This window comes from Mesocricetus auratus, unplaced genomic scaffold (assembly GCF_017639785.1).
Source record: "Mesocricetus auratus isolate SY011 unplaced genomic scaffold, BCM_Maur_2.0 Super-Scaffold_100062, whole genome shotgun sequence".
In the NCBI taxonomy this organism is placed as follows: Eukaryota; Metazoa; Chordata; class Mammalia; order Rodentia; family Cricetidae; genus Mesocricetus; species Mesocricetus auratus.
This window is the reverse complement of record NW_024429234.1, coordinates 3,235,123-3,259,401: the sequence shown is the minus strand read 5'-3', so window position 1 is coordinate 3,259,401 and position 24,279 is coordinate 3,235,123. Positions and strand designations below refer to the sequence as shown.

Below are 24,279 nucleotides of genomic sequence, written 5' to 3'. Positions count from 1 at the left end.
AGAAGTAAATGTCGCTAACCTAAAGAAGATTATCTCTATCAAAGTCCAAGAGCTATACAAACCACCAAATAGACTGGATCAGAAACGAAGTTTGCCTCACCACACAGTAATACAAACACTGATGTATGAAACAAAGAGAATATTAAAATATGAAAGGGAAAAAGACCAGGCAACATATCAAAGTATTACAAGTACACTTGACTTTTCATTGGAGACTCTAAAACCCAGAAAGGCCTGGGAAGATGTGATGTAGAATCTAAGAGACTACTATACCTAGAAAAACTTTCAATCACCATAGATAGAGAAAAGGAGACATGTCAAAACAAAACCAAATTTAAACAACATCCTGTCTACAAATTCAGCCCTACAGAAGGTTTTAGAAGGAAAACTCCAACCTAAAGAGATTAAGTACATTCAAGAAAATACAGGGAATTAAATAATCCAGGCAATAAATGCGACCCCCGGAGGGGACCCCCGACCTGCGGGGATGAAGTGATGAGGGTCGCTACTAATTTGATGGGTCTTCATGAGCAGATCCGATCTTAAAAAAGCAAACTTCAAGAGGCTAAGGGAAACAGGCTCAAGACAACTTTTGCTGATCAAGAGCGTTTATTCTTGGGGGTGAAATAGTTTTTATAAGTAAAGCATCTCAGGGGGCGGTACAAGCATGGCAATCAAGTCTCAACTCAAATGTACACCAAATAAGGTAAAGACGAAGTTGTAATTTTCCATCAGTTGCATTCCGCAAATGCTCATCAGCGTAAGCCAGGTGCAGGAAATAGGGAGGGGTAAAAAGCATTCAAAGGAACACATTAACCTTTTGTTAACAAAGACAATTGCTCTATCAGGGTTACTTCCGCCTATCATTATGGTAAAAGCATCCAAAGGAACACATTAACCTTTTGCCAACAAAGGCAATTGTTCTATAAGGATTACTTCCCCCTGGCTAGGCGGGTGGGCTGCCCTGTGTAAATTTAACTTTTGTGGTTAGCTATTTCCTTTGTCTCAAGGGCATCTGTGCCTGCAGTCACGTACGTAGGCAGAAGGCCAAGAAATGGCTGACAGACTCCATTTTGTTCAAGGTTCTTAGCAGTCCCCAACAAATAAACAGACTTGCAAATGTAGGTGGATTTGTCAGGGGAGCAGTAGGTAGCAAAAGAAGTTTAAGGTGTCAGCCAACCAGGAGGTAACTCCCCGTTGGATGAATCTCTGATAGGCAAGACCCCTAGACCACAGACCTAGAATGTCTTTTGCTTCTGCTGTGCCTTTACATGTTTACTTCTACTGTCTTTCTCTGATATCTGGCATGGCATGAATGGGTGTGGGGCAATCCCCACTGCCTGTAATGCAGTGTGTTTATCTCATGGAAACATCCTTTTACTGGGCGTTCTTACCTGTGGATTATTGTAAAGATGATCCCTCCCTAAGATACACTGCCTGGTTGATAATATTAATGTTGGTTTATACATACATATATATATATATATATATATATATATATATATATATATATATGGAAATGTTACATAACTAGGGACAATGAATTCCACCCAAGGAGCTGCATAGACAGCAGTTCAAGTTAATGATTAAGAAAAAAACAATAAGAGATCCCTCCTCCCCCTGCCTTCCACTTGAGGTGAGTGTGGGCTCTGCTCAGGTCCCCAACTCTCAGCATCCTACTGCTTCAATCTTCCTGGGCCTGTTCTGAGCCTAGAGTGGACCTACCCCATCAGAAAGGACCACCCTGAGTCTGGCCACACATCACTCTTGGTCCCCCTCCTCCCTCTCCTATTTGAGGTGACTGTGGGCTCTGCTTGGGACCCCAACTCCTCCTTCTTCTATCCTCCTGGGCCTGCCGCAAGCCCAGAGTATCTCAGATCCACTTGCACCTATTATGAAACCCATTGGAGTATTGGACCTGCTTTAACCCATTGGAAGAGAACCTTAGACCTATACCTACCAGGAGAGGAAGAGACCCCATGAGCTCTTCCCAGTGGAAGAAGTCAACAACAGAAAAAACAATATGACCCCACTATACCAGCAAGACTTGAACATGCCAACACAGATGAAACAGAAGAGAATAGCCTTTAAAACAACCTCATGAAAATGATAGAGATCCTCACAGGAGATATGAGAAAATCCCTTAAATAAATAGAAGAAAAAAATAAACCAAAAATGCAAGAAATCAACAATGTCTTAAAGAAAACCTAGAAAAAGCAATTAAACAGATGAGGGAAACAATTCAAACAGTTCAAGACCTGAAAACTGAAATAGAGACAATAAAGAAAAGACAAACTGAGGGAATGCTGGGAATAGAAAAGCTGAATAAATGATCAGGAAATACAGAGTCAAGCATAACCAACAGAATACAAGAGATGGAAGGCAGAATCTCAGACACTGAAATAAACTAGAGGAAATAGATTCATCGACCAAAGAAAATCTTAAATCCAACAAATCCTTAATACAAAAATCTGGGAAATATGGGACACTGTGAAAAGACTAAACCTAAGAATAGAATATATAGAAGAAGGCGAAAAAGTCTAGCTCAAAGGTGCAGAAAACGTATTTAACAAAATCGTAGAAGAAAACTTTCCCAACCTGAAGAAGGACAGGCCTATGAAACTTGCCTGTAGACTGAACCAAAAAAAGGACCCTGGCCACATAATAATCAAAACACCAAACATACAGAATAGAGAAAGAATATTAAGAGCAACAAAGGAAAAAGACCAAGTGACATATAATGGCAAACTTATCAGAATTACACCTGAATTCTCCATGGAAACAGTGAAAGCCAGAAGGTCTTGGATAGATGTTTTACAAACACTAAGACACCACAGACTCCAGCCTAGACTACTATACCCAACAAAACTCTCAATCATTTTAGATGGAGAAAATAAAATATTCCAAAACAAAACCAGATTTACATAATACATATCCACAAATCCAGTCCCACAGAAAATACTGGAAGGATAATTCCAACTCAAAGAAGTTAACTACACTCACAAAAACATAGACAATAGATAATCTCAGGTTACCAAAAGCCAGAAATAGGAAGAAAACTCCCACACAATACCACCACCAAAAATGAATCCAAAACAAAACAGAATCAATCAATGGTCATTGATATCCCTCAATATCAATGGTCTTAACTTACCTATAAAGAGACACAGGTTAACAGAATGGATATGAAGACATGATCCATCCTTCTGCTGCATACAAGAAACACACTCACCTTCAAAGACAGACATTACCTCAGAGTTAAGGGCTGGGATAAGATTTTCCAATCAAATGGACCTAAGAAGCAAGTATGTGTAGATATCCTAATATCTAACAAATTAGGCTTTAAATTAAAATTAATCAAAAAAGAAGGTCATTTCATATTCATCACAGGAAAAATCCATCAGGATGAAGTATCAATTCTGAACATCTATGCCCCAAATACAAAGGCACCCACATTTGTAAAAGAAGCATTACTAAAACTCAAATCACACATTAAATCCCACACACTTAGAATGGGAGATTTCAACACCCCATTCTCACCATTGGACAGGACTACCAGACAGAAACTTAGCAAAGAAACAAAGGAACCAACAGAAGTTATGACCCAATTGGGTTTAACAGATATCTATAGAGCATTCCATCCAAATACAAAAGAATATACCCTCTTCTCAGTGCCACATGGATCCTTCTCTAAAATTGATCACATACTTGGCAATAATTCAAACCCAAACAGATATAGAAAACCTGGAATAACCCCCTGTATCTTACCAGACCACCGTAGCTTAAAATTAGAATCCAACAACACAAATTGCAGAAACCCCACAAACTCATGGAAATTGAACAATGCCCAATTGCATCACTCCTGGGTAAAGGAAGTAATAAAGAAAGAAATCAAAGATTTCCTATAATTCAATGAAAATGAAGGTACAACATACACAAACCTATGGGACACTCTGAAAGTAGTTCTAAGAGGAAAGTTCATAGCACTACGTACTCACAAGAAAAAAGTGGAGAGTAGCCACACTAGAGAATTAACAGAACACCTGAAATATCTAGGACAAAAAGAAGTAAACTCACCCAAGAGGATTAGACACCAGGAAATAATCAAATTGAGAGCAGAAGTTAATAAAGTAGAAACAAAGAAAACAATACAAAGAATCAATGAAAAAAAGACCTTGAGAAAGCCAACAAGATAGACAAAATTTATCCAACCTAACCAAAAAGCAGAAAGAGAACATGATATTTAACAAAATCAGAAATGAAAAGGGGGACATAACAACAGACACTGGGGCAATCTAGAAAATCATCAGGTCATGCTTTGAAAACCCATAATTTATAAAATTGAAAACATTAAAGCAAATGGATGATTTTTGGATAGATATCACCTACCAAAATTGAATTAAGAACAAATAAGCAACTTAAATAGACCTATAACCCCTAATGAAACAGAAGCAGTCATCAAAAGTCTTCCAACCAAAAAAAGTTCAGGGTCAGATGGTTTCAGTGCAGAATTCTACCACAAATTCAAAGAATTGTTCCACACAATAGAAGCAGAAGAATCATTGCCAAACACTTTTTATGAGGCTACAATTACCTTGATACTCAAACCACACCAAGATACAACTAAGATAGAGAACTACAGGTCAATCTCCTTCACGAACATTGATGCAAATATACTCAATAAGATACTGACAAATCCAATCCAAGAACACATCAGAAAAACATACACCATGATCAAGTAGGCTTCATCCCATGGATGCAGGGATGGTTTAATATACAAAAATCCATCAATGTAATCCACCGTATAAACAAGCTGAAAAAGAAAAAAACACATGATTGTCTCACTAGAGACAGCTGACCTGAACAAGGGGGAGCTCATGGGCCCCAAACTGATGACTTAGAGGTCAGCATGGGACTGATCCCGACCCCCTGAACATGGATGTCTGTAAGGAGGCCTTGGTAATCTATGGGGCCTCAGGTAGTAGATCAGAATTTATCCCTGGCATAGGAATGGACCCCATTCTACATAGAGAGATGCTCTCTCAGCCTGGACATATGGGAGAGGGCCTAGACCCTGCCCTGGTTGACCTTGGAAATCTGCCATGGCGGGGTCTCACCTTGCCTGGGTGGGAGGGGCGATGCAGTGGAGGGTTGGGGGGGTTGGTGGACCGCAGGGGAGGAGGGGAGGGAGAAGGATCTGGGATTGCCATGTTAAGGAAGTTGTTTCTAAATAAATAAAAAATACAAAACAATAAGAATCCCAGGAGCCAGGCTGATTTGAATTCCTTTAATCTTGATGCTGAAACATACAGTCACAGGTTTCTGCGTGCATCATTAGCTGAAACAAAGCCTTCAAATAACTTCAGTTTAGGTCAGATGTTTTTGATAATAACTTTGAGGAAATAAAAACCATGAAGGCACTCAGAAGTTTTAGAAAGACACATAGTTGAATGAGGAAATCTATAAGGTCAGGGAACAAGAACAAAACAGCCCAATTATTACTGACTGATGCACTTTTCTTGAGGAGATTAGTTGATGACCAAAGGTGATGATTAATTCCTTATACCGATTTCTGCCCTCAATCTCCTGATATAAAAAAATACTATTAATTAGTGGGTATGCACCCTGAGGATTTAAAGTAGAACTGACTTACTCTTTTTCTTATACAAAGGTTTAGATTTCCTATAAGATTACCTTTCAAGATAAATAATATGATTGGTCCTTTGCTTGTAACTGCAAAACCCAGTCAGCCAGTAAAAGACCCGACTAAGAAGAACAGCTTGCTTGCCTGCATGGTTACTCTGTAACAAGTTCCTTGGGTATGGATGTATGTGTGCTTAGGATAATTTGCTTTTCCCTCATAATGCATAAAATGTTTAATCATGTAAGGAATATGGAAAACATGCCATTTTTATTTGTATTCATTGTAATCATTCACTTGAAAAATAGAATATAACCACATTGTAAGATTTTGTTGGGATACATAAGCAGTAGAGAGAATGTACAAATAGAAGAATGGAGAAAAAAGAAGTAAATCACCTTTTTCCCTTATCCCCTCAGATAAAAATGTCTTAGTACATGCCTACTTTGTGGATTGCCTTTGAGCCCTGTGCTGCTAGGGGCTGGCCCCTTAGGCATCAATAAGTAAAGTCAAAAGAAGAGAAGCACATAGACACTCAGAAAAGCAATCAATACAAACAGCACTTCTCCATCTACCATCAATACTAACAACACCAACAACAGCAACAATAAAATAACAGGAATCAACAATCATTGGTTATTGCTATCTCTCAACATCAGTAGTCTCAATTTTCCAACAAAAAGATACATACTAACAGAATGAATGGATTCATTCACGTGCTGCATCCAAGAAATATCCTTTCACATCTAGCCTAGACATCACCTCTGGGTAAAATGTTGGAAAAGTCACTCCAAGCAAATACACCTAAGAAACAAGATGTTATATTCATTTTAACATTTGATAAAATATACTTAAATAAAAATTAATCAGAAGAAATAGAGAAGGAAACTACACACTTTTCAAAGGAAAAATTCACCAGGAGAGCATTTCCATTCTTAACTTTTATTCCACAAACACAAGGACACACAAGAGAGAAAAAGGAATATTACTACAGCTAAAATAACATACTGAATCTCACACTTTGATAGTGGGAGATTCAAAATCCCCTTCTTAACAATGGGCAGACCATATAGACAAAACTAAGCAGAGAATTGTGGAAGCTAAAAGATGTTATAAACATTATGGTCCTAACAGATATTATAGAACATTTCACACAAACACAAAGAATACACCTTCTTCTCAGAATCTCATGAATTTCTCCAAAATTGACTACATACTTGGACACAAAGCAAGTTTCAACAAATATAAAAAAAATTGAAATGACACCCTGGATCCTATCTGACTGCCATGGATTAAAGCTGGATATCAACAATAGCAGAAACAGCAGACATATTCAGAAACCAAACAAGTCTCTACTGAATGAAAAAAGGGTCAGGACAGAATTTTAAAAAGAAATTACAGATTTTCTAAAATTGAAAGAGAATGAATATATAACATACCTAAACATTGGGACGCAATGAAGACAACTTCATAGTACTAAGTATTTAACATAAAAAAATTAGAAAGACCTCACTCTAGTCTTAGCACATCTGAAAGCTCTAGAACAAAAAGAAGTCATACCCAGAAGGAGTAGATGGCAAGAAGTAGCAAAACACAACAAATGAAATCAATAATGCACAAAAATAATAAAAAAATCAGCAAAACAAATAGTTGGTTCTCGAGAAGATCAATAATATTGACAAACTCTTATCCAAAAATCTAAAAGAGCAGTAGAGAAGATGCACATTAAAAAAACTAGAAATGAAAAACAGATATAGCAGCAGACACTGAGGAAACCCAGGTAATCATACGAGCATACTTTAAAAGATTTCGCTCCATCAAACTGGAAAAGCAAAAAAAAAAAAATGGATTATTTTCTCCATACATACCACTTGCCAAAGTTAACCCAAGATCATGTAAGCAATTTAAACAGACCTATAACTCCTAGTGAAATAAAAGCACTCATTAAAGCCTCCCAATCAAAAGAAGCCCAAAGCTACATGGTTGTAGTGTAGAATTCTACCAGACTTTCAAAGAACAGTTAATTTCAAGAATCTTCAAATTATTCCACAAAATAGAAACAAAGAAAAATTGTCCATGTTATTTTCAAAAGGTACAGCTACCCTGATACTGAAATCACAATTTTCTCATAAACTTGGAAGCAAAAATACTCAATAAAACATATGCAAACTTAATTCAATCATACCTGAAAAAGATCACCCACCATGATCAAGTAGCCTTCATCCCAGATGTGCAGGGATGGTTCAACATAGGTAAATTGGTAAATGTAACCTGCCATATAAACAAATTGAAAGAAAAAAAAGATCATCTCATCAAATGTAGAAAAGGACTTTAACAAAATCCAATATTCCTTCATAATAAAAGTCTTGAAGAGATTAGAGACATACCTCAACATAATAAAGGCCAACACCAACTTAAGTGTAAAGAAACTCAAAGCAATTCCACTGAAATCAGGAACAAGAAAAAGGCTGTTCACTCTCTCCATATCTATGTAGTCTAGTATTGGAATTCTATACCCAAAGCCTGACAACTTCTTTAAATGTTTAACATGTCTCACTGACAACTTCTTTAAATGTTTAACACGTCTCATGACACAGAAAGCCTGCTATAGATTACAAATCCAAAATTTGAGTACAAGTAATCACATGAAATCATGTATGAAAATAACTTGGATGGAAGGCCACTACCTATAATTCAGCCACTCAGGAAGTCAAGGCAGTAAGATCATGACTTCAGGGCATACCTGGACTACATAGAAACCTAGTTCAAAAAAGAAGCAAATAGGCAAGTGAAACATTTGTGCAGATTATTGGTAAGTGAATAGAATGTGTTGTGCGCATACTTAGATGGCATTCCACAATTAAAGAAAGCAAACACATTCTGTAAACTACTTAGCCAGTCACAAAGCATTCTACTTATATTTGATTGGAGACAAGCCCCGACATATCAAGATAAAGTAATGTCTTGGTTACATTGAAACCAGGTCAAAAGTTGTGAATGATAGCAAATGGGCCAGAGGAACGCCTTTGGTGGGCGAGTGAGGTTGTTCTGAAACTGATGCAGTGGCAGTTAAGTACCTTGAGAATTTTCTCAGACTTTCTAAGCCATATACCTTAAAGAGATTAATTTAATTGCACTTAAACAATCTACAGTAGTCTGAGGGTATAGTTCATATAAACAAGCCTCATAAGGGACCTAATGTTGTCCTTGGAATGCTATTATTTATGCCTTCTACCAGGAGAGGCACAAGATATGATCTTTGAGACCTCTAGCCAGAGGCCTGCTTCTCACCACACAGCAAATCTGTAAATATCTTTACCCTGGATTTATTAATCTACAAAATTGTGTATTTGTTCCTGCTTGTAAGCTACCAAGATTATTTTTGTTTGTCTGTTTCTTTCTAATGTGTGGATCTTGTTATCAAGCACCTGGCTTATATAATCCTACTTTCTCAGTCTCCAAACATCTGAGGCAACAGACACCAAGAGCCAAATTTGTAGTTTATAATCTATTGGAAACAGCATTGTGAACTTATAGGCAGTAGGGTCTTGGGAAATCAAGTTTTCTATTGGCAACTTAGAAATATGAGACAACATGAACTAGCTGAGAGAGGACATGGAATTTCCTGTAGTAAACAGTGCCTGAAGCTTCTGATTCATTTGAAGAGGGTCTGATACTTGAGGAAGAAGAGAGAGAATAGGGAGAAGATAATAGGAGGAAGGAAGGAATGAAGGAAGAAAGGAAGGAATGAAGAAATGAAGGAAGGAACCTAATCACAGTGAAGTGTTAAGATGGGGCTCACACATCCATATTGTTATCAGAGCATTTACTGAGTCTAATAAAATGTGTCTGGAAGATGAGGGGTAACACACAGAATTCATCATACACTAGTGAAAGAGAAAATCCTTAGGTTAGAAGTGCTTATGTGAGTGTTAGAGTGAAAAGCTAAATAAATGATCTTTAAGATAACCCCATCTTCCCTCAACACTGCACAACTTTCTTGTACCAGGCACTAAAGTTCAGCATGATTGACCTGAGTCCCCTTTAGACATTGGATTTTTTTGAGGCAGAGTTTTTGTCCAGAACTGCAGCTTTTTGATCTTCAGGGCTTGTCCAACAGCAGGCTGAATGACCAGCTTCAGGTACTGCTCATCATGGACCAACTCGGGTCAGTAGGGTAGACCCTCGCTGTTAGGGTTCCTGTGGATATGACACCAACAGGGAAGGGTGACGTCACTCTCATCCAGTACCCGATTCTTTCAATGTGTCAGAGTAGCAGATGAGCAAGCCAGGGACCTGAGAGTATAGAAGGTTTGATCCAATGATAGAGAATACAGGCATCCCCCACTAGTGTGTGGTTCACTCAAGCATTGGAAGCTGTCTAGTTTTGTGTTGTCCTCTCTATGGAAAAATATAAAGAACAGTGTCACAATACTGTGATTCAGCCAACAGGTCTCTGTGGGATGAGCAGTAACTGAAAACTAGAAGATGTTTGCCTAAGTTTGCCCTGGGTTGGAGAAGACTATGGTGCAATTAAGGACCATGCATGTTAATGAGGCAAACCCATACAGAAGCCCTGATGGAGACCTATCCATAAAGAGTTGAGGGAGGGGCATGTTCTCACCCATGTCTTGCAAAGTTGCCCAAGTACTTCATTATCCTCCTGTTCAGCATCTTCTCTTCCTCAGTGAAGTCAACTGCAGACAAAAGGAGACAAGATTCTATGTCCTAGCCACCTCATAATGGTGCAGTTCATGCTCTGCTATAGCAACCACAACCTAATCCTGAATGTATAGCCTGGTGTATATATTTTTCCCTCAGCCTCTACCTGAATTCTCTCATGTTCACTCCTATCCCGGGGTGCTCTCATTCCTTCCAGCACAATCTAGACAAGGAAAGGTTCATATTCTAACCATGGTAGAGTTTTTTGTTTGTTGGTTTGTTTTTTTTTGTTTTGTCTTATTTTTCTGCTCACTGATGGTGAACACATAATTCTGTTTACTCCCAGAGTCTCAGTTTCCTCAACTGGACTTAGAGCTCAGTTACACCTTAGGATCTCATCAGGGCCTCCATTCAGATAAAGAAAATAAGAAAAACTCACCTTTCTTGCCCCAAAGGTGGGAGCCAAAAACAAAGGGAAGGTGTTCACCATGGTCAACCCTCACATGTGATGGTCTGACATACCTGATGTAGCTTGGCTGGTGCTGGAACTCATAGAAGTAGACAGAAGCATGGGAACCTGGGATTGAAGACACATGTTGACATAATGGTCTCTCACATGGAATTTTTCCACCAAAATTTGGTGACAAGAAACCTTCCTCTAAAGTTATGTGGAATCAGAGTTGAGTAGTGAGCTCCAGCCTAGAACATTGGCTATGAGAAACCTTCTGTTAAACAGTGGTCCTGGTATTCCCAGATGAGTAGTTTTGACAAGACATGGGATATAACTCACATGTTTCTCCTGGATCTGGATAGCATACCATTCTTTTACACTAGACATAATTATTTACAGAGATAAGTGGCTTAAGAGTCAGAAACATGATGATGATATGGATTAGGCATGGACACTACACACCTCATCTGGGATCCACATCTCTTAGTTCCCCCTGCCTTTGTTCTTGTTACAGATGTACTCACTCTGAAAATGTGCTACTTGGAGTGCAGGTACCCCAAACATCAAGTCCACCTTTAACTCTCTAAACTGAGCTTGGAGAGTCAGGGGTTCTCAGTGTCCCCCATGTACTCTTCCATTAGCAGGTCACCACATTCCAGAGGCAGCATCTACACCAGGAGGAATCAGGAATAATTATGTTATACATGCTCTTGGATCAGTAGGCAGCCATCTCTGAGTAAGGTATATGGCAGGGTTGAGACCAAGTATCATCGACACGTACAAGCTTTGGGCAAGTTCACACAGAAACAAACACGTAAACTAGTCTTTATTTCTTGACATGGCATCTGAAAACAATGTATGGGAATCCTCTCTATCAGGACAGAAGCCAAGGTCTCTCACCATTTGTGCTTCTGTACTCTTCAGAACAGCTGGCAGGGTCTTTCTGGTTATGTTCTTAATGACATGATCAAGGCCCTTCAACTGGGGGACAGAGAAGAGTCTTAAGTATAGGATGGATTGTATCTAGATCAAAGTATTTCTGACTTCCCACCACCAGTGATTTGAGTTTAGGAGCTTAGAAGTAGGTCTCACCAAGGGAACTCCCCAGCCACACTAGTCACTGTCTATACCAATGATGCTGGGGACAGGATAAAATCCAGAGAGTCCAGAAGCTTCCAAGGGTGCCTAGGTAGGAACTTCCCATCCACCACAGTGGGTATCATAAGGAAGACCTTAGGGCATTAAGGGTCAGTGCTTAAGATCAATCACATAAATATTCTGATGCCCATTGAATACACACAATATTTCACCATATCCTATCTCATTTGAGGATGCTATGTTCACTCCAGAAGAAACTGGATATGAGCATTAGACTATCTTGTTCTTTTTGGTGTACTAAAAGTAAACCAAACAATGAATATCAGTTAACTGGTTTGAATAGTAAGTACTGGCAATCCCACATTCTGGTGACCAGATCCTCCAAAGTACACAATTCTCCCACCTGGTTAACAGCCAGAATCTCTGCTTCAGTCTTGTCTCGCAGGCAGTGTACCAGGGCTTCAGAGTCCTTGGCCTCACATCCTGATAGGTTGGCCACTGTCTGTAAATGGAACAGGCAGTGGTTGGCTCGTCCCTACCATCTGGAAGCAGAGTTTCCTTGATTTCAAGTAGATGTCTTAGTTCCTAAATATCACATCCTACTGTTTGTTGTGTATGAAAGGACTTAAGTGGAATTATTTACATTTTCTGTTTCTCAGAGGTGACAAGTGGGGCTGGGACAATTTTACCTGCATATTTGTTGTTGCTGTTGTTGTTTGGTTTTTGTGTGTGTATGTGTGGTGCTCATAGGTACACTCAATAGGTATGGTGCGTCATATTTTGCCTGTGACAGTCAGAGAAGACCCTTGGTATTACTTGCTGCCTTACCTGCTGTTTGCATTTGTTTACACCAGCTTGGCAGAACTATGACATTCCAGGGATTCATCTGTCTCTGTTTCCCATCTCTCCACAATAGCACTGGGTTTACTACTGGACCCACTGTAGAGCAGCCACTTGGTCCAAGTAGCCCCATTTGCCTCTGGCATGCTTGTCTCCAGTGTTGTGAAATGGCAGGAACAGGAATTACAGGTCTGTCCATGTTCTGCTCAGACCCCATTGTGTAGCCCAGTCCCAGTATTATCTGAAATAGCCAAGGATACCCAAGTGATACTGTATAGAAACCATTACTATATCCTCAGTAGCTGCCAGTATGGATAAATAATTCATGGAAGCCATTCCCACAATCAGTCCACCACCATAGATCCACAGCATTACCTGAAGAAGTCAAAACAGGTGCTGGGAGATTCACACACAGTCCAAGCTCAACTGAACTACCTACTAGATTATCACTTCTTTTTCTCTGTGCAGGTCAACATACAGGATCTCAGGACATGGTTCACAGATGGGATACTCTAGGTCTATAAGCATATATTCATTCCCACTTCCCAACAGGAAATCTCAGCCTGAATTAATGACTCTAGATTAAAGTAATTTGATCATCAATCTCAGATCCATCAAAGTATAGAAAATAGGAGTGTTTCCATGAGTGTCTTTCCTGATTGCTAATCAGAAGGGACAACAGATCCCATTGGCACAAACAGATAACCTATAACTAGACATTTTCATGATGTCAATATGTAGCCCCTCATCACACTCCAGAATGGATCTTCCAGGTTCAAGTTGGTAGAAGAATTCCTGGTTTAATCAAAGACCCAGAGCTTCTTACCTCTTATGCCTCAGGACTCTGAGTCCTATACCCAGGTTTAAGCAGTTCACCAAGGCTGACATGACTTTCTTTTTTTAGCTTTTTTGTAATTATTCATCCCTATTTACTTTGCATAGTATAGTTTTCTCTCCCTCATCTCCTCCTATTCTCTCCTTCCCACCTCTCTTCTATCCCTCTCTTACATTTATTCCTCCTCTATCTCCATTCACATGGAGTATGGCCTCCCTTGGGAATGAGCAAACATCATATATCACGTAGAGGCAAGACCAAGCTCCTCCACCACACATCAAGGCTGATCAAGGTATATACCATAAGGAATAGGTTCCAAAGAACCAGCTCAAGCATCAAAGACAGGTCCTGATCCCACTGCTAGGGGTCCCACAAAAGACCATACTATATAGCTGTCACAGATGCAGAGGGCTTAGGTCAGTCCCATGTGAGCTCCTTAGCTATTCATCCAAAGTCTATAAGTTACCATAAGCTCATGTCAGTTGTCTCTGTGTGTTTTGCCATCACAATCTTGAATCTCCCATATTGTTCATGTAATTCCCCCACCCTATCTTCAACTGGACTTCTGGATCTTTGCCCAGTGCTCAGCTGTGGATCTCTAAATCTACTTCTATGAGATGACCTTCTGGAACCAAATAATCAGGGTCTAATCTACAGAGGAACTCATAATTTCTTTGTCCTTTCCAATCTTCCAGAGAAAGAAACATCCTCTTTCTCAAATGACCACAGCCTGACACTCACAGGTAAGTAAGAACCTTCATAAGCATGAGCTGGTGTGTAAATGTTGAGATACAGGCAGTCCTCAGACATAGACATGAGAGGCATGATAAGATTAATCTCCTTTGAAATTTCTGACTTCATCATATCAGTCTGAAGACACCCGAGGAAAAATGGGAGACAGTCCAAAATATGTGAAGATCAAACTTAAATCTGAGTTTGCATTTTCTCCCATCCTCCTTCGGCTACTACTCTCCATGATGCCCTGGGAACATATGATCCCTCTTTAATGTAGAAATGGGAATGAGCAGGATTTTAGGGAAGACTCTATTCAGACAGTAATATCCTAGAGCTAGTATGGAGGATGCTGGCATCCTCTATTAAAATGATTATTTTCCTGTACTGACACATTCATTACTTCTGTACTGTGTACAGACTGGTGTGGTGGTTAGTTTTGAGTGTTGACCAACACAATATGGAATTACCTGGGAAATGAATCTTTATTTATTGAACTTTTTAAAAAATATTTTTTACTTAACGTTTTACGTATTTCACTTTCAGTTCCCTCTCCCTTCCCTCCTCCCCCAACCCCCAATCCTCCCAACCCCTCACCCCCACTCCATGCCCCCACCATTTCCGAGGGAGAGCAAGGGCCTCCATGAGGGATTTTCAGAGTCTGTCACATCATCCCAGGAAGGGCCCAGGTTCTTCCCCACGTGTTCAGGCCAAGAGAGCATCCCTCCATGTGGTATGGGTTCCCAGAGTCCTTCTGTATGCCAGAAATAAATACTGCTCCACTCTCCAAGGTCCCACAGATTGCCAAGGCCTCCTCTCTGTCACCCAGGTTCGGTGGGAGGTTGTCTGGATCAGTCCCATGCTGGCCCCCCAGTCATCAGTCTGGGGTCCATGTGTTCCCCGTAGTTTATGTCAGCTGCCTCTGTGGGTTTTGCCAGTCCGATCTTGATTCCTTTGGTCATCACTCTTCTTTGCAACTAGGTTCCAGGAGTTCAATTCGGTTCACATCTGTTGGTGTCTGCATCTGCCTCTATCAGGCATTGGATGAGAGATCTAGGATGGCATATAAGGTAGTCATCATTCTCATTATCATGGGAGGGCATTTAAGGTAGCCTTAATGACAGTTGGTGTCATTCTTGTAGATCTGTGAAGATCTCACTAGTGCCAGATCTCTCCTCCAACTTATACTGGCTCCCTCTTTTATGGTATCTCCCATCCTTTTCTCTATTCTTGTCCTGGCTCAACCTTCCTGCTCTCCCATGTCCTCCACCCCCCTCCTCTTTTCTCCCTCTCTTTCTTCCATCTCCTTCTACCCTCTCCTCTCTCCCCCCCAATCCAATTAGGAGATCACATCTCCTAACCCTTCTCTGGGTTATCATGCATATCTCTCTTAGGGTCCTCCCTGCATCCCAGACTCTCTGGCAGTGAGATTGTGGGCTGGCAATGCCGTGCCCCATGTCTAAAAATCCATAAATGAGTGAGTACATACCATGCTTGTCTTTTTGTGGCTGGGTTACCTCACTCAGGATTATTTCTTCCAGTGCCATCCATTTGCCTGTAAATTTCAAGATTCTATTTTTTTCTGCTGAGTAATACTCCATTGTGCAAATGTACCACATTTTCTGTATCCACTCTTCAATTGAGGGGGCACCTAGGTTCTTTCCAGGTTCTGGCTATTACGAATAATGCTGCTGTGAACATAGTTGAGCAAATGTCCTTATTGTATGAAGGAAATGAATCTTAACAAGGGATTTTCTAGATCAGTGGCTCTCAAATTTCCTATTAATACAGTTCCTCATGCTATGGTGACTCCTAACTATGAAATTATACTGTTGCTACTTCATAACTGTAATTTTGCTAGTGTTATGAAGAGTAATGTAAATTTCTATATTATGCAAGACATTTGATGACCTCTGGGGAGTTGTGACATATATGTTGAGCATCACTTGCCTGAATCCTGTTGGCTTGTGAGCCTGTGACAAGTTACCTTACTAATCACTGAAACAGGAGTACCTGCTTGTTGCATGAAGTACCATTCCCTTGGGGGGGGCGTTTCTGAATTACATAAGAATAAAGCGAGTAAGTGAACCATTAGCAGGTGTGTGTGTGTGTGTATGTGTGTGTGTGTGTGTGTGTGTGTGTGTGTGTGTGTGTGTCCCCAGCTTTAAGACAGCAAAACTTTTATGTATGGCTTTAAATGAATTGTATAGTAAAGCCTTTGTGTCTGGTTTTGAGAGAAATGTTTCAGCAAACATTTTTTTGGAATAACCAGTAGAGGCTGAGAAATAGTTTTAACACTGTTTAAACCTTGAAGAAATATTGTTTCTCTGGAGTCTGCACTTAGTTCTATGGGAGAGCTTGCAGCTGTACTGATCTTGGACCTAAGACAATTCTGGCAGACCTGGAGTTCTTCCTTTTGACTGTGGGTTGCTATACTCAAAAGGGCCTAGTATGGTTTTGTATAGAAGCCCATGGCTACTATCATGGGCAGCAAGAGCAAGGTGATTTTGGTAGTTGGAACCTTACCCAGCCCCAATCACCCTTGTGTAAGTTTGAATACAGTAACTGGAGTGAGCTAGCTGAGTGTCAGTCTTTTCCAAAAAGGCGATATCCTTCAACTCCTTCAGAAAATGAAGACTTAGCCCCTTGGCGAAATTCTGTCTCTACTATGGAACCTATGAGTCTACATCAAACAATATGTGTCTTTAAAGATCTGTTCCTGATTAGGGATGTGATCAGCTCCTTGAGTTTCTGCCTACGTGGTTTTCTGCCTATAGTTGATTATAATATGGAATTGTCACCAATACTAAAATCTCATTTTTCTCAGGGTTCTTTGTCACAGCAACAGAAAACAAGCTAAGACATTCAGGTATTGGGGTCCTCTGACCACATAGGAACTACAGGAATGAATGGACATAGTCTTCATCTCAATTCCAGACTCTCAAAGTATCTTCTTCTTCCAGATAGTCTTCAGTGGAAAGCATGTGTACCTGTTCTTGACTCAAAGGCTCCTGGACAATGGATGGTCACAGTGACTGTGAAGAATGGCCTTAGTCTCTGTTCCTCAATCCAGTACCTGGAGCTAAATCTCTACAGATGTCAAACTCTTACCCAGAAGCTTGGTACAGTTGTTCTATTTAATCCTTATCTCATTTATTGAACAAATGTACTGGAGACTGCCCTTTGTACAAACAGAAAGCTGGTATAGAGCTGAGACAGAGAGAACACTGCAGTGCAGCCTAGAGCTCAGACCTGAGGGCCCCTGAGCCCCAGAACTTACATGGCTGGGTAGGAGATCCCATCTCTCACACCACTCCACGGCTCAGGGGGCTCAAGGGGTGCAAATCCCAGTGGTCCTACAGGTGGCTTGGCAAAGGGAATTCCCGGGAAGCTGTGGACACCAACATCACTGTCTTTCACATGGACAAGGCTTCCTCTCACCTGCCCTGTATGTGTGTTCCTGATGGGGCTGGCTGAGTCCTGGCCTATAGGTGGAGAGATGACATCAGTTGTCACAACTCTTAGGAATTCCTGCCTCATTGTCACTGTGGTACATGGGGAAGGTAACCCAGGTTCTCTAACTACAGCTGTGGGATGTGGAGATGAGGCCTTCTGAATTACCTACGGCCGGAAACCTTGTCCATTGGCCCTCTTGAAAATTGACCGGGAACTTCTCTATTCTACAAGGAGACAGGCTCTTAGCTAGTTGGCATTATGAAGGAATTATTATCAATACCCAAGGTCAGTAGGAGCTTTAGGCACAACCACACACTGAGGAAGGACATGTCTCTCCTGTTCCTCTGTCTCTGCTGTTTCCTCAGTACATAGTAAACTTAGACATCCCTTACCCTCCATGTGCCAGAGGACCCATCCTGTGAACTTTGGTGAGGGCATTAGCAGGTGTACAATTACTAACTCTCATCTGTTCTCTCCACCAGCTCCTCCTTCCCTGGTGCCTTCCCTTCCACAAGCTCAGCCTCTGACTGCAGAACTGGGCAGCTCTGACCCTGGTCCCCTCTGCTCACTTAGACAGTCTCGCCATGCACATGGACTAGAAGCAGGAGCCCACAGGCCACAGCATAGAGCCAGCCATTAATTCTATCCAGTGGCATGGTTGAATTCCAGGCCTAAGTCTGTGCTGCTACAAGATGACAGTCTCAGAACAACAACAAACAGAACAGGTAGGCCTTGCCCAGGTAGGAATTTGCACCTTTCAGTGTGGAGGTGTGGAAATTTAGTAGAGTTGGGGAAGGTTCATATTGCAACAGAGTTGATAAGGGAAAAGCCACAGGGAGCCAATACTCAGTAGGCATGGCAAAGCCAATGGGCAGTTTCTGTCCCCTCCCTGATCTCTTGGATAGACCCAGCATGGCTTTTAAAGTCCTTTTGGAATACCATGACCCATGTCCTTGAATATGGAGTCAACATAGTACACAGGCAGGAATTCTGGCTGTGATCTTCATACTTTCGACTCCACTGTGCTGTCTAGATTCATGGAGTACTGAGTCCGCCCCCAGGATCCCTAGTCCTTAAGGGTGATGTTAGGATATGAAAGTCCTACTTCCAGGGAACTGTTATCTTCTTTACCTCAGAAAATGACTGCTTTGGATGCTGTGCAGTATTAAGCAGTCCTGGTCCTCTCTTCCTGGGAGTACAGAGAGATAGCCAGTGAGACCCTCCTTGTGCTGTGTGTGTCGTCTCTACCAGCTCCCACCTCTCTGGCATGTCCTGTCCTACACAACAATATGCTGACATTGAAAACTTGGCCAGAATTTATGAGTTGCTACAAGTTAAAACCTCCAAATCAGTCTAATGAACCTTCTCTTGCAGCCCTTCCCCATCTACCTACATAAATCAGCATCTTTGGTGCCAAACTTTGTGGATGAATCCAGGGCAGCAGTCACTCACAGCCACCAACAGTGACTTTTCAACATCTTTCTGAGTCTATGTGCTTACCCTATCCCTGTGACTTGCTGCCTACACACAATGGCCCACCAGACAGCATCTTTGTCCATGCATCTCATTTAGGGCAACTGTCTATGATGGCTGACAGTTATTACAAATTCAAAACCTATGGAAATTATCCTTCTTAGAGCCTGCCTGCACCCACAATGCTTTCTCTTTAAAGAAAATCTCTCCTCAAAACCCTATGAAATGAAGCAAAATTTCTTCTAAGTATAAGCTAAAGAGTCACACTTCAGAACAGGAGTCATTGGTGAAAATCAAATTAGATGAACATATTTCTTTTCTTTCTGCCTTTTGTTTTTGTTTTGAGACAGAATATACTATGTAGTCCAGACTGGCCTTCTATCTCAGTTTCTCAGGTTCTAGGTTTACATGTGTGTCACAAAACATTCAGCTAATACATTGCTTCTAAATAATCCAAGGCATTTTTTAAGTCCCGTCACTTGGATCTTCTGTGGATGACACAGATCAGGATGAGATAGAAGAGAACAGGAACACTCCATCCCTTTGACAGTTGTCACCAACTCTTTAAGTCCAGGAATCCAGACAAAGAATACTCTAAAGAGTAGCCACCAGTGAGTCAGGCAGATCTTCCTGCATGGAGAACCCTGGTGATCTCCCAGAGCCTGATGACCTGCAGTAGGGGTCACAGGTGAGGTGAGTTCAATTCATCTGACTGGGAGACTCAGGAAGAGTTCAACAAAGTCTTCACTATCCCATTGCAGAGGCCCATGAGGCAGTTAAGAGGTTCACACTGGGAGAGAGTAAATGCTACACACACACACACACACACACCCTAGCATGAAGCCATTCTGGCTGAACTTCAGATAACAGCCTGAGAGTTGCTGATAGCCCCAGAGCACACATGTCCTTTCCTCTAGAATCCAACCTGCCCTCGTCCCAGGTTAGGTGCATGGTGAAGGGAACCCAGAGACCACTAAGGTCAACTGGGGGTTTTAGGAACTCCTGTGTGCCTAGTAACTCTGTACCTTTTGAAGGATGCCAGGCCACTAATTTGTCCTAGGAGGTGACAAACTCAGTGATATCTGGCAGTACAAATGTATAATATTATTACTATCCAATAGTCCAGGAGCTACAGTTAGAAAATCATTGATGGAAAAGATCCACATGCTCCTTTATCCCCCTGACCTGCAGGTCCAGCACATCTCAGATCTCCTACTACTGGGCTGGCTCCTCAGTATGTGTGACCTCCTCCTGTATCAGTGATGCTTTGCCTTAGGAGAAGACTACTCTCTGGGCTTTGGTAGGGGAATTTGGAGTAAGTTCTGGGTTTGAACTCTGGTTACCACCTTGGAGAAAGATACCTTTATCTGCTGAGTCATTTCACAGGCCCTGGTAAGAGAATTTGGAGACACACACTTCCTACACTGCCTTTTGGCATTTCTGTGGGTTACACCCTCTCTGAAGTCTCAGGATCTGACTCTGCAGAACATATCAGTTTTAACTAAGTCTCCCTAAGTCCCCCTTAAGAGTCTTGTTCTGCTAATCCTGCAGCACAGGGAGATCAAGGATTGTACTAACTGGAGAGGTCAAAGACACCAAAAGTAAATCCACAGAATCAAATAACCTGATTTAACAGGAGGCCACAGAGACTGAGCCAACAACCAGGGAGCCTGCATGGAATTTACCTAGGCCTTCTGCATATATGTGACAATTGTAAAGTTTTGTCTTCTTGTGGGACTTCTAGCAGTGGGAGCATGGGTTGTCTCTCATTCTTTTGCAGACTTTGGGGCCCTAGTCCTCATACTAAATCACTTTGTCCAGCCTTAACACGAGAGAGGTGCTTAGTCTTAGTGCAACTTAATATACCATGTTTTATTGACACCCACGGGAGGCCTGTCCTTTTATGAATAGAAGCACAGAAGAGGAGTAAATTGCGGGGAGAATGGGAGAGATGTACAGAAGGGATTGGGAGAAGAGGGGGGATGGGAAACTGACATCAGAATATAAAAATGAATGAATAAATGGCTAAACAGATACTTTTTTAAAATCCTAAAAGTAAAAATAATAATAAAATGAATTTTAAAAACAAAAAAGAGCATTGTCCAGATTGAGGAGAAGGAGAAGCAGGAGCCCATAGACCATGGCATTTAACCAATTAGAAGTTAGTCTGGTGAAATGATGGACTCCCAGGCTTGAGTCTGTGTTGTAGCAGGGGACACTGTGTACCACTGATAGGAACAGAATAGAGGAACCTAGCTCAGACATGAATTTGGATCCAACATGGAGTAGGTAAAGTGTGTACTGGAACTGGACAAGGACATTGACCTGAATTGAGAAGGCAGAAGTTACTTGCTGCCCACAGGAGACAGTGGGAAACAGATATGGCCAAGCCAGTCCTCCATTCCTGCTTCAACTTTAGCCTTTGTAGAAGGCACAGCAGGGTTGCCAAGTTCCTTCTACTTTACTAGCAAACCTCCCTTTAATCTGGAGTCACTGAATTCACAGTCTGTTCAGTAACAAGCCCAAGGCATGTGTTGGGGTGGAAAGGAGGCTGCAGAAAGCTATAACTGGAAACATCAGGAGGGCATCTCTAGGAGATGCATGCTGAGGATGTCACAGGAGAATTGATGCGGCTCTGAGAAAGGTTACGTGGATGGAAGAGAATTGCATGTGCAAGCCAGCCACCCTGAAAATTGCTCCCTACTTCCAGGATTTACAGATCCTGCCACATCCAGGATCCCTCCTACACTGCAGGCATGATTTTAAGTCTACAAATCACCATCTGGCTCAAACATAGCTGTTTCATTGAAACACACAGAAAATCTGCACCTCTGAAGTACCTATCCTCTAACACCCCATCTCCATACTGCCCTACTCCATGGCCAGCTCCTACAGAGATCAAGTTTAGGTTTGTTTATCTACTCAACAAACATTGAATGAGGGTATTCAGCTTCTAGTGACTGGTAGTGGCTAGGATTTCATAGCCTATAATACAGGTCTCTTGAAGTAGGAGCTCCAGAATAATAAAGAACAATAAAGTTTTTCTGCTCCCCCAAATCCAAACACCATCAGTCTCATCCTTAGGTCGACACAAGAACACCTACTATAGTCTCCCTACCTCTTCCTTCACCCATCTCCAGGGAATCTCACAGATCTTCCCTTAATGTCACTAAACCCATACATTTTTTCAGTCCACACCTGTAACAGGTATTTCTTGGGAACCCACAGGACACTGGGACCAGGGAAATAGGTAGGCTAACTGTCAGTCTTCAACTTTTCCTCCAATCCTCCAAGTTCAGTCCCCCAGTGCAATTACCAAGACTGAAGCAGATCTTCTGCTGTCCCTACTCCTCGTTCACTGCCCCCATTTCTGGGGGACTAACTAAACAGATCCTGCCATGGTGATGTCCAGGCCAGAGCTGCAGCTGAGAGCCATGTCCGGTCCATGGTCCTACTGCAGCAAGGGTATGTGTTGATGTTCCTGGCCCATGATAGCACGGGATACCAAAGGAATCATACATGATGAAATCAGAGGACCCTGCTGAGCCATCTCTGCTCTTCACTGTCCCTAGGGAAGCATACCCTACCCCCCAATGGACATGGCAACAAAATAACTGGCCCCAACCCTCACAGGAGAACTCCTCCCCACATTTTGGAGAGATGACTCCACCCCTCACCACAGGCACAGGAGAATTGGCCCGGATGGCATGGGTATGGAGAGCTGGCTTCACTTTTTACTTGAGGGGGTGGCCCCAGTGGCCTGGGCTGACCAGCTTAGCTGCCATCCAGGCCCATATACAGGGCCTTGGGTTGTTCCACCATAACATTTATCCCAACTATGTCCTGCTGGAGTGTGTGAAGTGTCTGGTCCTGTGGAGCAATACCTGCAGATGTCCATGACTCTGGGACAGCCACAGGCTAGCTGAGAAGAGTTTCAGTGAGGGATCAGAGATGGTGCTACACCAGAAACCAGAGGCCTTGAACTAGAACAATGACTCATTATATGGATATTTTCATGTGACATACTTCAGCTCCAATGTCATTAAGACAAAGAAAGAAGGGTTAAAGAGGCAGGAAAGATGGAGGAGCAAAGGGTTTTTTTTGGTTATTGGTGGTGGTTTTTTATTTGGTTGGTTGGTTGGTTTGGTTTTAACTTTTTAAATTTTGTTTTGGGAGGACACTATGAGGGCGAGAGACAGATATGGGGGGATTGGGAAATGAGTAGACTTGGGGTACATGATGTGCAATCCCCAAAGAAGTAGCAAAGAAATTATGTTTTTTAAAAGAAACCTATAGAAACAGAAAGAGTAGAAGGAAATGAAGAAAAGATTTCAAGACCTGAAAATGGAAATGAAATTGCAAAACAAAAAACCAAACTGAGAAAAATCTGAAAATGAAAAATTAGGAACTCAAACAGCACCCACAGTCATACTTCAACAATAGAATGGCAGAGATTGAAGACAAAATCTCAGGCATTGAAGACTTGATAGAAGAAATGGATACATAATTAAACAAAAAGTTAAATCTAAAAAATACTGGCACAAAACCAATACTGACTACAACCCAAGAGGGATTGTGTAATCCCTTCTTCTTCCTTATAAGGGGTCATATCTGCACACTGAAGCCACAGTATAAGATGTGGCCATTACCTCAAGTCTATTGGCAGAACAAGATGCCACTATATTTCCCTTTTTGTCTAAGTAAGAGGGCTTTAAATCTGACACAGAAACTATATACAATGATAACAAATATCAAGTATAGTCCAGGAGAAAGAAAAATAAAATATAACACAAATTTAGACCTACAACCAGGAAAAGCAACATTAAACAAGAATCACATACTAAATGTCCAAGCCAAAGGTAACGGCATATAACACAGATTACTCCAATAGGAAAGTCTTTGGTGTGTGTGTCCTATTCTAGAAAGTCGAAGTCTTGTATCTATTATGCTCTAGCTAAGATAAGAGAGGACATTACCTGTGACTATCTGGCCTTCAGTCTCATCAAAGACCTGAAAAGGAAATAACATTATTAGGATAAGCAGGAAGTGCAAGCAGACAACTTCCTAAAGGTGTTACAAATGACAGAAAGA

The 24,279-nt window shown here is 41.4% G+C and overlaps 1 pseudogene; it reads right to left on the bottom strand.

Annotated features, from left to right (window-relative positions):
* Nucleotides 1-9,189: 9,189 nt before the first annotated feature.
* Nucleotides 9,190-18,371, bottom strand: LOC121136310 (annotated as a pseudogene).
* Nucleotides 18,372-24,279: the final 5,908 nt, after the last annotated feature.